Here is a 16,754-nt window from a genome sequence, read left to right as displayed (position 1 = left end):
GCCCAGCACAAATTGGAGGAACAGCACCTCATATTTCGCTTGGGTAGTTTACACCCCAGCGGTATTTAAATTGACTTCTCTAACTTCAGAGAGTCCCTGCTTTCCCTCTCTATCCCCTCCCCCTTCCCAGTTCTCCCACTAGTCTTCCTGTCTCCGAGTACATTCTATCTTTGTCCCACCCCCTCCCCTGACATCAGTCTGAAGAAGGGCCTCGACCCGGAACGTCACCCATTCCTTCTCTCCCGAGATGCTGCCTGTCCCGCTGAGTTACTCCAGCATTTTATGTCTACCTTTGTATATTAAAACATTCGTGTTCAGTAGACACTAATTTAAAAGATACAATGCATTGTTTGGATGGGGACCAGAATTTACAAAAACACATTGACAAAATAAGTAACTGGACAAAAATATTTAAAGTTTGACATTATGAACAAAACTGGAAAAATGTAGTGGGTCAGGCCACATGTTTCCCTCTCCACAGATATTGCCTGACCTCTACAAAGTATTCTGCTTTATTTCAGATTGCTAGTACCCGTTGTATATTCATGACTTGGTAAACCATGGGAATGTTCGATGGATCTGAGAAAGAGCACAATGCTTTTTGACGCAAGACCAGGTGGAATGGAACAGGAAAGAAATCTAGGGTCAATATAGACAAATCATGAAAACATAGGGCAAAAGTACTCAAAATTGAAATGCTTGATTCAAGGATGGAGAAAAGCAAGGACATGTTGCTACAGTAATATAGAAGCACGTTCATTCAGACCATGTCTGAAATTAAATTATTCTTATCGATCTTCATTTAACAAAAGGACACAGCATAGGTTCATCAGTATCATAAGAGGTCTTCAAGGGTTAAACTTTTCAGAAAAGTTTCATCAACTGTGCCTGTATTCCCTGGCGGTTGTCACGTGGCTTATTCTCTCTTCTGGACTGAACCACCCTCAATGTCAGTGATCAAATCTTATTCTAAGGATCCCGACCCAAAACATCGCTTTCTTTTTCCCTCCACAGATGCTGACTGACCTGCTGAGTTCTTCCAGCACTTGCTGTTTTTCTCTAAATACCAGCATCTGCAATTCCTTGTGTCTCTCCCTCTCATTCTCTTTGGTCATGGACTGAATCTACCTCTTCCTACAGCCAGGAGTGCTCCGTCAGGCTGACTTCTGAGTTTGTCAGAGCCAAAGGACAAAAATGGTAGTGTTAAAGCTCCATTACAGGTGAGGGGGCACAGACTTCAGGGATTCTCATCTGGGACCCGGCACTCAGTCTGTTCAACATTGCCCGGTAAATATTCATCTTCAGCATCAACCTGGTAGCTAATCTGCACTTCCCACAGCACTCGTTTATCTTCCTTATCTGGTTCTGGTCAATAAGAAATATGGCAGGGAGGATGCAGACCGATTAGAGCTATATAACATTTGATTACAGACTTCTTTTGGCTTTTGTTCAATTATTTTTGGTATGGGAGTGAATACCCTCCTGGGAATGGTTGATTGGTGCATTACGTTGGATATGATTAATGTCCAGTCAGTTTTTCAAACCAGATGAATAGGTACAGTAGTTAAACCCTTCCTGGTTACCTCATTGCACTGAAGACTCTGGCACCGTAACTGTGACCTAATGACATTTTTTATTTGGTTGATTGAAGGAAACAACATACGTCTTCTGCCGAGTCAATCCAACAATAAAGTAGATTGGGATGGTCAGAGGCCCCAAAGAAGAACATGTCAAATGTTTTTAATCAACTTTTCCTGTAAGCCAAGATGAGCAGGATTGTTCTTTGAAGACTGCCATGGAATTGCTTTCTTTTCTGAGCTACGTGTGCTTCATGGATTCTTAAGCTCTAATGATGCCCATTAAGACAGGAGCTCAAATTAAGTGGGTGTCATTTATTTAAGGGCTTTCATGGAAGTTTGTGAACCTTTCCGTGCCATTACCTTACCTTGATTCTGGTCAGCTTTACTGTGTGTTGCTTTGTCGTGAACAATTGTACAACTCACTTTCGTAGTATCTTCAATCTCGCAATCATAGTCACTGTCATCCCTGGTAGCACTGAGTTTGCACTTGAGAATTTCAAAATTGCTCACCAATATTCACAAGATAATTCCATGAATCATATACTTCTGTGTTTCCTCAATCTTCTTATTTCCAACCTATCAAGAGATTTTAGTACAAATTGTACCATGCCCATTGGAGCAATTGGTTTGAATGCGTCTCGGGCAGATCTTAAACCCTTTTTTGCATTGGCTTGTAACGCAGTGTGAATTGTAGCGCAATGTGGAATTTTTCTATATCTCAGAAGACCTGCTGCAAGTTAACTTTTCATCTACTGATAGAACCATTTTCCATAAACCTTTTTCATCCATTCCTTCTTCCCATGAAACCTGGTCCTTCAGCCTCCTTGTTTGAAGTTAGCTGGTTGGGGAAAGTGGGAGATCTTTTATTCCAATGCTCCTCATTAATTGTTTCAACTGAAATCCAAACTATGAACATTGTCAGAAATAACTGCCGCCAGAAGACATCGTGCAGCAACAGTAGGTCTTTATGTCTCTGTCAAAGGTTCTGATATAATGCATGATCTATTTTTGTTTACTTTTAAACACTTCCAGCTATCCTGATTGTAAAAGTGGACTAGATGGAAGTGACAAGCCTGTACTAGATTGGGTTGTGATCACCATTATCTGCAGGTTTAGTCAGTCAAGAGCAGATGCAGTTCTCATTTTTGCATCGAAATTGCAACACAGGAAGAGGCCATGGGCTCAATTGGTTTTGTGCCAGTGCCGATATTCGACATGTTTTTATTTTGCTTTAACTCACCTTTGCACTGTCTCCTTCTGTTCATTTTCCCGTTCTCAAGAGCCTCACTGGAAAATCGTATTTAAAAAGATGAAGCATGTTGCAAAGGTGTGTAATGTATGGGGAAATTCAGAATGCAAACTGGGAACATTACAACCTTGAATCGCTGCTGGAGTTCCTTTGCTTGCTGGCATGACTCCATCTGTGATGCAGATGACTCCTTTTCTGGAGCAGTTCAGCTGTTTGCTGCCCACCCTTGCCACCTTAGCTATTTTCCACAAGAAGTAACATTTCACGGGTCTACTGAGACCTACTTGAGAAATTCTCATTGCACAAAGATGGGAATTTAGTATGAAACATTTTTCATCATTTATGCCATGACGATATTTGCCCAGTGGTGCTGGGGGAGGGATGGGCTTGGTATTTATAAACTAATGGGCTTGAAATTCTAATGCTTGTTTTCAAGTACTGCGCCAGGAAATATCAATCAGGCAGACATGTGATGTGTGCACATCTCAATGGAAATCCAGTGTGGATATTTTATGGGAATTTCTTGTGCTTTCAGTAATTGAAGTGCCAATGAAATTCAATTTCTGTCAGCCCTTTGTGTTGTAAAACCTCCAGTCATTACAGAAAAGGTTACCAGAGAAGACTGAACCCATCTTCCGATCCCCCAGCTGACCAGCTAATTAATTCTCACTTGAGACTAATTCTGCTCTCCTTTGCCAAGTAATTTCCACAGGATCTGAGAATTATAGCTATCTGAAGTGTCCATCATCGCGACTCGGTACTGGCTGGCTTGAACCATCTGGACATATTTACTTAAACTCGTGTTTCCAATGGCTCCCAATAGCTGTAAAGGTCTCTCCAGACGAACTTGTCAATCACCGAGACAGGCTTAGGGCCCTGGGTGACAGGCTCTGTAGACGCACTCACACTTGTGCAGTGTCACCAAGGTCTTCAGGCTAATTATAGTCTAAATGCCTGACAAGGAAAAGTTATAGGGGAAAAGACAGCTGCATGAGCCTGGGGAGAGGCGTCTTATTTCTTGTAAATCCTCTGCCCATGATATTGACCCACCACTCCACCATCTTAACGCTTTGATGACTAGTGTGGATTTTTTGTCATTTACACAATAATGAGGTTTATTCAATATTTAACAAAGTGGATCGAAATGATGCACGTAAAGTCAATTAGGAAAGCTACAGGTCACCATCCTCAGTAAGTTTCCCACCTCATAGAACATGGAACAATACAGCAAAGGAATAGGTCCTTCAGCCCACAATGTTTGTGCCGAACACGATGCCAAGTTTAACCTTTATCTGCCCGCACATCATACATATCCCTCCATTCCCTGCATATCCATACGACTATCCAAAAACTTCTTAAATGCCATTATTGTATCCGCCGCTATCACCACCCCTGGCAGCGTGTTATAGACACCTGCCACCCACTGTGCAAAGAAAAACTTTCCACGCATGTCTCCTTTAAACTTTGGAAGTCATATTCCACAAGATCAACATTACAGATGTTCTATATTTAATGGAATGCAAACATTAATAAAAATTCTGTGTTGTATCTTTACAACACGATTAAATTATATGAAATATATAAATGACAAGAGAGTAGAAAGAGATGCCAAACTTAAATGCATCACGTATTTGGACAAACATACTTTTTTTTACACAATAAATAAAATTGTTGCCACCTTAAGCCTGACCGTGTGAAATCATTAGGCAGAGGGAGTACAGTTTGTCACAAAAAGTGATTGTAGAGTTGAATAATGACTTAAAGCAGCTGAATGTTGCTCACTAGGAAGATGATAGGGTGATCATTGGCTGCAATTCCATTTTTGTGCCGAGGACAGGGAATTAAGAGTCTCGCAATCTTGCGATGGTCATTGCCTGGCACTTATACAGCTAGTAATATTAATGTCAAGCACCTTCCCAAACCTGATTATTCCTCGGGATTACATAGAAAAGAGATGAAACTGTTCCAGTACTAGTCAAATAAACATTCCTTTCCTTGAAAACATGGTGTTCACCTTCTATGAACAACTACAATTTAACGGCTGTTGCACAGGGAGCTCTAGGATTTGACCCTACCAACAGCGAAAGGCCTACAATATATATCAAAATAATGGGGTATGATTTTGACATGAACTTGGAAGTGGTAATGTTCCTATATTCATGCTGCTTTCATTCATCTCAGAGGAACAAGATACTTTCTAAAAAGACTTGGCAAGATCCTGCAATCTATTTTGTAATTATTGCATATTGAAGCCTCAGTGCACAATGGTGGAGCAAGTGACTGCTTAGGTTTATTGTTGTCATTTGTATCGAGATAGAGTGAAGCATTTTTATTTGTGTGCTATTGAATCAAATCAGATAATATTACATATGAATACAATCAAGCCAAATACAATTTCAACAGGTAGGGCAAAGAGACAAATATCAGATTGCAGAATATACTTTCTCAGTATTGTAGCATAACAGTTCCAGAGAAAGGGTTCAAGTCAAAAATTAGGTTAGTTGAAAATTGGAACTGCACCCTAGCTTATAGATGAACTGTTAGGCTGTTCCTGAGTCTAGTTTTGCGCACTTTCAAACTTTTGTATCTTCTGCCTGCTGGGAGCTGGGAGAAGTGGGAAAGGTCTTTGATTATGTTGCTGCTTTCCCAAAGCAACATGAAATGTAGATGGCGTCAATGGTGGGGAGTTTGGTCTGTGTGATGAACCGAACTACATCCACAACTCTCTGCAATTTTTTGCAGTCTTGGGCAGAGCTGCTCCCAAACTAAGCTGTGATTATGGTGGTGGAACAATGCAGATGATGGAAGCTGCTTTATCATAGATGATGCTGAACTTCCTGAGTGTTATTGGATCTGCCACAACAGTCAGGAGTATCCCATCACATTCCAGATTTGGTTTCTCAATTGAGGATGAAAAACTTTGGTGGTGTTAGGATACTCGGTCTCTGACCTTCTCTTAACACAAGTTGCTTAATAATATTGATCCCCAGGTTAGAGATGGTAAGGTATTCATTGATAATATTACCACTAATCTCAATAGACACAAAATGCTGGAGTAACTCAGCGGGACAGGCAGCATCTCTAGATAGAAGGAATGGGTAACGTTTCGGGTCGAGATTCTTCTTCAGACATGTAACCATGTCTTGAGATTGAGACGATGGTCTCCAATAACTATTGAGTCAAACATTATAGAAACAAGCTCTTTGGCCCAATTTGCCCATGCCGACCAAGATGCCAATCTGCGCATGTTTGACCCATATACCTTTAAACCTTTGCTACCCTTGTATCTGTCTAAATGTATTTTAAATGTTGTTATAGTACATGTGTAACCATATCCCTTTGTATTGTACTTGACTTCAGCCTACAGAATGTCTTTCCCCTTACGCCCATTAACTTGAGTTTTACTACGGGTCACTTATTATTATGGTCTGTGAACTAACATATAATTCCCCTGGAATCCAGCTTGTGTCCAACCTTGCTCACAAGTTCAATTTGTAGTGAGGTTTCAATATGGGTTTTTTTATACTTTCCATCTGCCAGAAAATATCATAATTAGAGAACTATGTGTATATAAGAATGGTCAGTCTCTTAAGGGGATTTTGACATCTTAAATTTGAAGTTACAAAAAATATAATGAATCTACATACATTCATGAGTAACAATTCGGCCCCTTTCTGATTGATCAATCACAGCTTGAATCTTATCCCTAAATCCAGAAAAGCACAAACTTTTCTCTTGAACCTACGCATACTGTCTGTTTCAATTACTGTCCCTGATAATTTATTCCAGTACTTTTCTGGTTCTCTTTGCTTTCGTCTGTTTGCTAACTTTCTAAATAGTAATGGCATTTCAACAGTTACATTGGGAATAATTAAATCAGATCTCTGAGAACACCTCAAATTCCTTCTTTGCAAAAGGAGACATGAGCAGTTGGGCACAATCTATTTTACAGTATCATTTATGGTTCAATCAAAATATTCTGGTGCAAAAATTCCACAGATATTTTCAAAGCAATACCTTCTTTAAATCTGAAAATGGATATGTTATTTCCCTACAAAACTGTAGATGTATAACTATTTGTATACATTGTGTAAGCAAGCAAAGAATTTCACTGAGCCTAGTCATATGTGACAATAAAGTATTCCTATTCCTATTCCTATTCCTACTTTGGAGGTAGTAGTTTCAACGATTTTTTAAATAATAATTTGTCTTATTCTACACAAGCTTTCTGTTTGCAGGTAAATAAAATGTTTGTTAGTTGAAACTTGAGAGCCAGATTCATTGAATGGCATGGAGAATTTACAGAATCATTAGTTAGATCATAAAATCCAGCACGGTGCCAGATTCAATTCATCATGTAAACAGCAGAAACAGCTGGGTGATGCTACAACTGGCCCGAGGTGGATGAGTAAGCTGGAATTCCTGGGCCAAATCACTATCTTCTGATCACTGCTGGAATCATGCCAGTGTGAATATGCATTAAAACATAATTACATTTAAAATCGCTTGTGCAATTGGATAGCCTGCAAAAACTTAATGCAAATGTTCAGATACAATACAATACAATACAATATATCTTTATTGTCATTGTACCCAGGGGTACAACGAGATTGGGAATGCGCCTCCCATACGATGCACTAATTTAGGTAATTTAGACAGCAGCAACCCAACGAAACGAACAGTTGTAACAGTTTTGGACAGGGTAAAGTGCAAGTTGATCTATGCGTTGTGGCCATCCGGCTCAGCAGGACCGGTTCATAGCAGCTATGGCCCTGGGGATGAAGCTGTTCCTGAGTCTGGAGGTGCGGGCATAGAAGGCCTTGTATCGTCTGCCCGATGGAAGGAGTTCGAACAGACTGTTGCAGGGGTGTGAAGAGTCTTTGTGGATGCTGGTGGCTTTTCTGAGGCATCGTGTGTTGTAGATGCCCTCCAAGTCTGGTAGCTGTGTTCCGATGGCCCTCTGAGCTCTATGGACTACCCGCTGTAGAGCTTTCCTTTCTGCCTCCGTGCAGCTGAGGTACCACACAGGGATTCCATGCGTTAGGATGCTCTCTATGGTGCAGCGGTAGAAGGTCTTCAGCAGCTGTTGGGGTAGACCAGACTTTTTCAGTGTTCTTAAGTAGAACAGTCTTTGTTGTGCCTTCTTGACCAGCGCAGCAGTGTTATTGGACCATGTTAGGTCCTCCGAAATGTGAGTGCCCAGAAACTTGAAGCTGGACACTCTCTCCACACTGACCCCATTGATAGAGATCGGGGCATATTCCCCGTTATGTGACCTACGGAAGTTGATGATCAGCTCCTTGGTCTTGGTGGTATTTAGGGACAGGTTGTTATCCGAGCACCAGTCCGCCAGGTTCTGCACCTCCGCTCTATAGTTTGTTTCATCCCCGTTGGTGATCAGCCCGATCACCGTTGTGTCATCTGCAAACTTGACAATGGTGTTGGTGTCGAATGCAGGAACACAGTCGTGTGTGAAGAGGGAGTAGAGCATGGGGCTCAGAACACAGCCCTGTGGTGTGCCGGTACTCAGGGTGATAGTGGAGGACAGGTGCGGGCCCATTCTCACTGCCTGCGGTCGTTCCAGCAGGAAGTCCAGGATCCAGTCACATAATGACGAGCTAAGGCCTAGCTGGTGGAGTTTGGTGATGAGCTTGGTGGGGATGACCGTGTTGAAGGCGGAGCTATAGTCTATGAATAGCATCCTCACGTACGTGCCCTGTCTCTCTAGGTGAGTCAGGACAGTGTGAAGAGCCAGAGAGATGGCGTCCTCTGTAGATCTATTTGCCCTGTATGCAAATTGATGTGGGTCCAGTGAGTCAGGGATGCTGGATTTGATGTGTGAGAGGACTAGCCTCTCAAAGCACTTCATGACAATCGGCGTTAGGGCAACCGGGCGGTAGTCGTTCAGGTTGGAGATCTTTGCTTTTTTCGGCACCGGAACTATGATAGCCGACTTCAGGCACTTGGGGACCGTAGCCAGAGATAATGACAGGTTAAAGATCTTGGTGAATACCTCAGCCAGCTGTTCAGCACAGTCCTTCAGTACCCTTCCTTGAACACCATCCGGTCCTGCAGCCTTGCGTGGGTTGACCCTTTGCAGAGCGCGTTGTACCTCCTGTGTGCTCAGTTGCAAGACCTCTCCCACCGCCTCGGCTGGGGTTCTTTCACTCAAGGTGGTTTTGCCAGTTTCAAAGCGGGCAAAGAAGGTGTTAAGCTCGTTGGTCAATGCCATATCGCTGTGGGGGCAGGCAGGGCTGCTCTTGTAGCCAGTGATGTCCCTGACACCCTGCCACATGCTTCTGGTGTCCGTGGTGTTGAAGTGGTCTTCCACCCGTTGCCTATGGGTGTCTTTGGCCCTTTTAATACCTTTGCTTAGGTGTGATCTGGCAACACTGTATGCTGAAGTGTCACCAGATTTAAAGGCATTGTTGCGTGCCCTCAGCAGGTTCTGTACCTCCTTGTTCATCCAGGGTTTCCGGTTTGGGAACATCTTTATCACCTTGTCCTCCGTGACATTTTCCACACAGCAGTTGATGTAGGAGAGCACAGTGGATGCGTATTCCTCCAAGTCTACCTCTATCTCTGAACCGTAGGTGGCCTGTTGTGCAAACAGGTCCCAGTCGGTGCGATCAAAGCAGTCCTGGAGTTGTAGGGTGGCATTCTCGGGCCATATTTTGACCGTCTTTATTGTGGGTTTGGTCTTGCGGATGAGGGGTTTGTATGCGGGCAGTAGAAACAGTGAGAGGTGATCGGATTGTCCCAGGGGTGGGCAGGGGAGAGCTCTGTAGGCGTCCTTTACATTGGTGTACACCTTGTCCAGTGTGTTTGAGCCCCTGGTAGGGCACTGCACATGCTGATGGAATTTGTGGAGCGAGGCTCGTAGGTCGACCTGATTGAAGTCCCCTGCAACAATGAAGGCACCGTTGGGGTGGGCATCCTGCTGCTTACTGATGGCCGAGTGCAGCTGTGTTAATGCTAGGTTAGCATTAGCCTGTGGGGGAATGTATACGGCCATGATGATGACCACCGTAAACTCCCGCGGCAGATAGAACGGCCTACATTTGAGCAGTAAGTACTCCAGGTCTGGGGAGCAGTAGCTCTCTATTGCAGTGTGGTTGGTGCACCAGTCATTGTTAATGTAGATGCAGAGCCCACCGCCCTTGCTCTTACCGGAGTCCTTTGTTCTATCAGCACGATGTAGTGAGCGGTTTGTTAGCTCCACAGCCCCGTCGGGGACCAGTGCGTTGAGCCACGTCTCCGTGAAGATCAGCGCGCAGCAGTTTTTCAGGGATCGCTGGGTGTTGATCCACAGCCTTACCTCATCCAGCTTGTTGGAGAGTGACCGGACATTGGCGAGAAAGATGCTTGGTAATATTTACATTATTTTAAATAATTGACAGCAGAAGAACAGGAAGGACTCATTTACTTTGGCTCTAGTTTCTAAATTCAAATCCAACAAAAAGACGAAGACTGAGAAAAATTCATCTTTCAGATGACCCATTGAAAACATTAGCCTAAGCAGTACAAAGCTATATCCCAACAGAGCTAAATTCACAGAATTAAATTGAGTAAGGAGAAACAATTAAATTAGAAAGAATATAATACTGCTGGAAATGGAAACGTTACACCTTACCTGCAAATGAGTCAGCCTATTAATGAGGTAGAGGTGCATGAAGAACAACTAAAAGAGCTGGAAAAAGCAGGGGATACAGCAGCAGATTCCAAATTGTGCTACAAGTGCCCTTCACCAGGTCTTTGAACAGTCCTGTTGCTACTTCCCAGCACCAACAATTCTCTCCAACACATGCTTAAGATTTCACTTAAACAAAGGGTGGCACAGTAGCGCAACTGTTGGAGCCTCTGCCTCACCTGGGTTTGAGCCCAAATCGGGTGCTCTGGGTTCGGATAGGTGTTTGGGTGCTTTACATGGTCCCTGGGGTGAGTCACCTCTGGGTGCTCAGGTTTCCTCCCACATCCCAAACATGTGCAAGTTTGTAGGTTAATTGGCCTACAAAGAGAGGTAACATTGAACTATCTTTAAACTAATGTGAACGGATGATCAATGGTTGAAGTGGACTTGAGGGGCAGAGGTACGTTTCAATGCTGTATCTCTACATTCAACTAAATTAAAACATCCAATTGGATTTACAAAAACAAAAGATGCAAAAACTAGCCATAACCTGATATGTTAACTCTATTTCTGTCTACATAGATATACTAGCATTTCCATCATTTTCTATTTTTATTTCAGATTTCCAATATCAGCAGTAGTTTTCTTTTAACCTAGCACCGATCTTGGTGAGCAGAGGTACAAAGAACATTTTGATTGCAAAACAAATGGCAGGGGCCATGAATAAATTACAAAGAACATCAAAGTCAAACAATTACAATTACAAAAACAAAAGTCAGAACTAAGTGCATTTCAAAACTGTTGTTAATGCAAATAAAGGAATGGCAGGGATGTTTAATAATTGATTCACAACAATAATTAAGACAGAAAAAAGCATGCAAGGAAACCAACACTGAATCAAGGATAGGGATTTACTGAAATAATGTCCATGATTTTTTTAAATATGTATAGCATGTATAGTATGTATAACAGTACAGCACAAGAAAAAGCCCTTGAGCCCACAATGTCTACGGGCGTAAGGACAAAAAAGGGTATCAGATAAGAAGAGAACAGGAGGAGTGAAATATAAAGTCAGAGGGAGGGATAAAGGTGAAAGGGAATGGGGGGGGGGGGGGGGGGAGAGAAAACAGGGAGATACAAAAGAGGGGCTTGGGGATGGGAGATGAGTGCGAAGGAAGTGAAAGAAGTAGGATATTGGGAGCGGGGAATGGTAGAAGATAATGGGAGAAATGGGTGCACCCTGTACCCACCAATCACTTGCCAGGCTTTGTCCACTCCCACAACTCTTTTTCCAGATTTCTCCCTCTGACAACAATCAGTCTGACCTGCTGAGTTCCTCAAGCTCTTTGTATTTTACATCTTGGCATTTCTTATCCTGGTTCCCTGTGTTAGGATTTGTAGATTTTTCTCAGATTTACTTTGCATGGAATTCTTAGAAATAGCAACAAAGAAGACATTTTATCCCAAATATAACATCCAAAAAATATTTGGCTATGTGGGTTATAATGTAATATTTTTCAAGGACTTACTTAAAGTACATAGAGAGATCCAGCATGGAAACAGGCCTTTTGGCCCACTGAATCTGTGCCAATCATCAATCATCCATTTCCGCCAATTCTACAATAATCCAATTTTTATTCTCTCCATGTTCTCATCAATTCCATCCAGATTTTACCACTTACCTACATACCGGAGGTATGTAGAAGGGTCTGAAGAAGGGTCTCAACCCGAAACATCACCCATTCCTTCTCTCCTGAGATGCTGCCTGACCTGCTGAGTTACTCCAGCACTTTGTGAATAAATACCTTTGATTTGTACCAGCATCTGCAGTTATTTTCTTACATACCGGAGGCAATTTACAGTCTCCAACTAACCTACCACTTTGGGAGGTGAGAAGAAACCAAAGCAGTCACAGGGAGAATGTGATAGAGGACTCAAACCACCCTGGCCACACATTCATTTCATTTCTGCCATTGGGAAGAAGGTACAGGGGTCTGAAAACTGTAACATCTAGATTCAGGAGCAGCTGCTTCCCAACGACCATCAGACCATCACACTATTGAACACTCCAAACTCCAACTAAACTCCAAACTACGAAGTGCCTTGCTTGCACTCGGGGCTTTAGGCTTGGTTTTGTTTTTTTGCACTATATTGTTTTGTTTTTATTGCTTGAATTTAAAAAAATGTTTATTATATTAGACAATAGACAATAGACGCAGGAGTGCATTCAGCCCTTTGAGCCAGCACCGCCATTCACCATTATCATGGCTGATCATGCACAATCGGTACCCAGTTCCTGACTTCTCCCCATATCCCTTGACTCTGCTATCATTAAGAGCTCTATCTAACTCTCTCTTGATATTGGCTTCCACTGCCTTCTGAGGCAGAGAGTTCCACAGCTTCACAGCTCTCTGAGTAAAACGGTTTTTCCTCATCTACGTTCTAAATGGCCTACCCCTTATTCTTAAACTGTGGCCCCTGGTTCGGGACTCCCCCAACATCGGGAACATGATTCCTGCATGTTTCCTCAATATTATTCTATTGAGTACTGTGTTCACAATCATGTTGTGTTACTTCAAGTAAGAATTTCATTGCTCTGTTTCGGTACATACAACAATAAAATACTCTTGACTCTTGAAACTCCACACAGACAGTAGTCAAGGTCGGGACTGAAGTAAGGTCTCTGGCATTGTGAGGCAGCAGCTCTCCTAGTTATGCCACTGTGCTGCCATGAAAATCCGGGTACCATTATCCCATTTCCATTGAACATTGACGCACAGAACTCACTGAACCAAAATGTTACCTTTATTTATTACTGGACCAAGTGGACCTGTTGGGCCCAAACCTCTCCTGCATTGGTGCAGCACCCTGTCCTCTCCCCTCTCTCCTCAACCCCCCCCCTCCCTTCTCCCCCACTCCCCCTTCCCCCTCCCTCCCTCCCTCCTCCTCCTCCCCTCCTCCCCTCTCCCTCCCTCCCCCTCCCCTCCTTTTAAACTTTCAAATGCGAATAACTTAAAAAATATAACACCGATTTCAATAAAACTACTTGCATTATCACTAAAGTGACAATGGTGAGTAAGGTGGGGCTAAAATTGTCGCGCTATCGTGTACCGTTTTGGCTGAAGTTCAGTCACAAACAAGATAACAAACGAGAGTTTTAGTATATAGATAACTTTGTTAAATAAAATGTTTTCTATGAAAAAAGGAGCCGATGAAGAAGTGGTCGTAATGGAGTGAGGTACAGCTTGCAGCATGTGATTTAATATTTTTGTTTTGGAACAGTAGACTTGTCATGTAATGATTTCATAGTTCACCACAGGATGTGATTGAGAGTTCGTTCATAAGAAAATTCCATTATTACCCTTATGACTCCTTCATTTTTGAGAATTGAGTTACTCTGCATTTAAATGCAGATGGCGAGTGTGTCTGATACAGCACATCAATTGATCCTTAATAACTATTTGACAGAAGGTACAAATGTCAATTACTAAAGCTAATGAAAATATTGAATATATAATACAGTGGTGTAAAAAATGTAGCTTCTATGGACTATTTTTAATAGAAAATGTTTGATTTTGTTTGATAGAAATTAAATCACTGCAATGTTTTGTTTGCAGCCATTACCTCCCTGGTGAATTGCAACCCAATTGTCACTGAATCAAAATGACCTATGTATATAGCTGGTACACTTCTAAACAGTTACTTGACAAATCTTTGCATTGCCAACATTATCTCTGCAGCAGATGATGAATTGCCTGGGAAATCTTAACTTCAGATTGGTGCAAGAGCATCAAGGCAAATAGTAGATATTTTATGGTAAATGAATAACAAATTTAGATTCATCGGTAATTTCCTTGTGAATAATATCTTATATAATACAAATCTCAGAAACATTCACGAGGCTGCATTTATGCAAGAATACATCTGCTTTCCAATGTGTGTACGAATGCCTAATTGGTCTCTATAAAGAAGAAAAAAAAATCCTATCAGCTGTTCACAGCCTCAATATCCAAAAGCACATTTGATATGTGGTTGTCATACATTTTTGGGCAGATTATGTATAAATCAATCAATATTTTGCATACAGATGAAAATAAAGATGTGGATTATGTAAACAGATGGACATCTGCAAAGGATGTGCCTCGAACTAGTGATATCATGACAGAACAATGGAATGCAATTATCTTACTTGCTATTTGCAGTTCACAAATCCTGTGACAAATCCCGCCTCTCTAAAAAGCTTTAAAATGAAAAAAGGTCCAAAGATTCATTCTTGTTCTCCAAACAGCTGCAAAAAGAAGTGCAAAGCAAAATCAGATGGACAGAAGAAATGAGAACGAACTGATTTCAAATCTCAAAACAATTAGAGGCTAGTGTCGGAGATTGACAAAGACACTGACAAGTTAGTTCCAGTGTTTTTGAGGTACAGTACTACCTGGCATTAACACTAATAATGAATACTGGCACGGGCTAACCATTAGGGTCCATTCACATCATGTCCCCCCCCCAGAGAGATGAGTTCACTTGTTGGCGGAAGAAAAGGACCCTCCAGTCTCCTGGCAGTGAATGTTAATGTACTGTGAAGAAAAAGCCAATGAAGTCTGAATGCGTCACAAGCTTTGAGCCATGAAAATCTCTGACCATTTCCTTTTACATTCCCTGTGACCTACAATTTTAATTTTCTGGAAATTCACACTTTCCATGCTTTGGGCCAGATTACACAAGCAGAACCTCCCTTTTCCACAGAGAGGATGGTAATGAAAGCATTTCTGCAAGGAAAATAATACAAATCAGTAGCCTTTTGTGTTAACCCTTTGATGATTGCGTGTTATTTCTGAACCATAATTGATAGCAGTTGTTTAGATACATCTTGAAAAGTTAGAAATCTGCTGGGTACAAGCCATTCAAATTTGTGAGATCCACCTTTTTGAAGAGTCGTATCCATCTCTGTGGCTTTAGACTTTAGATATATAGTGCGGAAACAGGCCATTTGGCCCACTGAGTCCATGCTGACCAGCAATCACCCCTTACACTAACACTACCCTACACACTGGGGACAATTTCCAATTTACCAAAGCCAATTGCCAAAGACAATTAACCTACAAACCTTTACGTCTTTGGCTTTCACAGTATTTTGTCCATCGATCCCTGGTGCTGTCTGTGTACAATCTGCATTTCACACTGTGACTGCATGGGTTTCCTCTGGTTTCTTTCCGTGTCCCAAAGATGTGTGCACTGGTAGATTAGTTGGCCACTGTAAATTACCCCAGAGACAATAGTGAATTGTAGAATCTGGGGGGAGTTGACAGAAATGTGGGGAGATAAAAACAGGTTACTGAATTAATTATATAAATGAGTGCAAATATTTCCACGCTGTATAATTCTATAAACAAATCTGTAAGAATCTGCATTATTGACTGAGAAATTTGCATGAACAGAATTTTTTTTTCCAGCTGGACACATATGAAAACGGATTATTTCCAAAGCAGAATGCAACTTTCACCCTTCGGGGTCGAAGCAAGACTTACTCGGGGAACTCCTAGGACATCTAGGTGCAGTGTTAAATAGGGAGAGCAGCACGAAAAGGTTGCACATAACTCCCCATCCAGATGTACCCTTTGTTAATTTGCTTGTAACCTTTTCATCTCCCCCACTGTCACCCCAATCCATTAATTTGCCATTATCCCTATTGACCACCCATCTCTGGTCCATGTAAAAAAATGCAACAGCCTTTTAGTGGAGCCTCAAGGTTTACCGAAGACAGACACAAGATGCTGGAGTAACTCAGCGGGACAGGCAATATCTCTGGAGAGATATTCTTCAGACGAAGGGCCTCGATCCAAAATGTCACCCATTCCTTCTCTCCAGAGATGCTACCTGTCCCGCTGAGTTACTCCAGCATTTTGTGTCTGTCTTTGGTTTAAACCAGCAATGGCAGTTCCTTGGCAGACACAAAATGCTGGAGTAACTCAGCGGGTCAGGCATCTCTGGAGAAAAGGAATGGGTGACGTTTTGGGTCATGACCCTTCTTCAGACTGATGTCGGGGGAGGGGGCGAGACAAAGATAGAATGTAGTCGGAGACAAGAAGATTAATGGGAGAACTGGGAACGAGGAGGGGATAGAGAGGGACTATCTGAAGTTATCTGCAGTTCCTTCCCACTTAAAGTTTACCATTGGGTGCACTAGAATTTCCAGACCAATGTGTTTATGACCTGTTTTGATTTACTTAAGATATATTGGAAAATATTCTTCTTCTTAACATTCAAGTTTAATGAACTGGATAATAGACAATAG

Source organism: Rhinoraja longicauda, chromosome 12 (assembly GCF_053455715.1).
Source record: "Rhinoraja longicauda isolate Sanriku21f chromosome 12, sRhiLon1.1, whole genome shotgun sequence".
Lineage (NCBI taxonomy): Eukaryota > Metazoa > Chordata > Chondrichthyes > Rajiformes > Arhynchobatidae > Rhinoraja > Rhinoraja longicauda.
The sequence above is the reverse complement of the archived record's forward strand: the minus strand, read 5'-3'. Positions refer to the sequence as shown.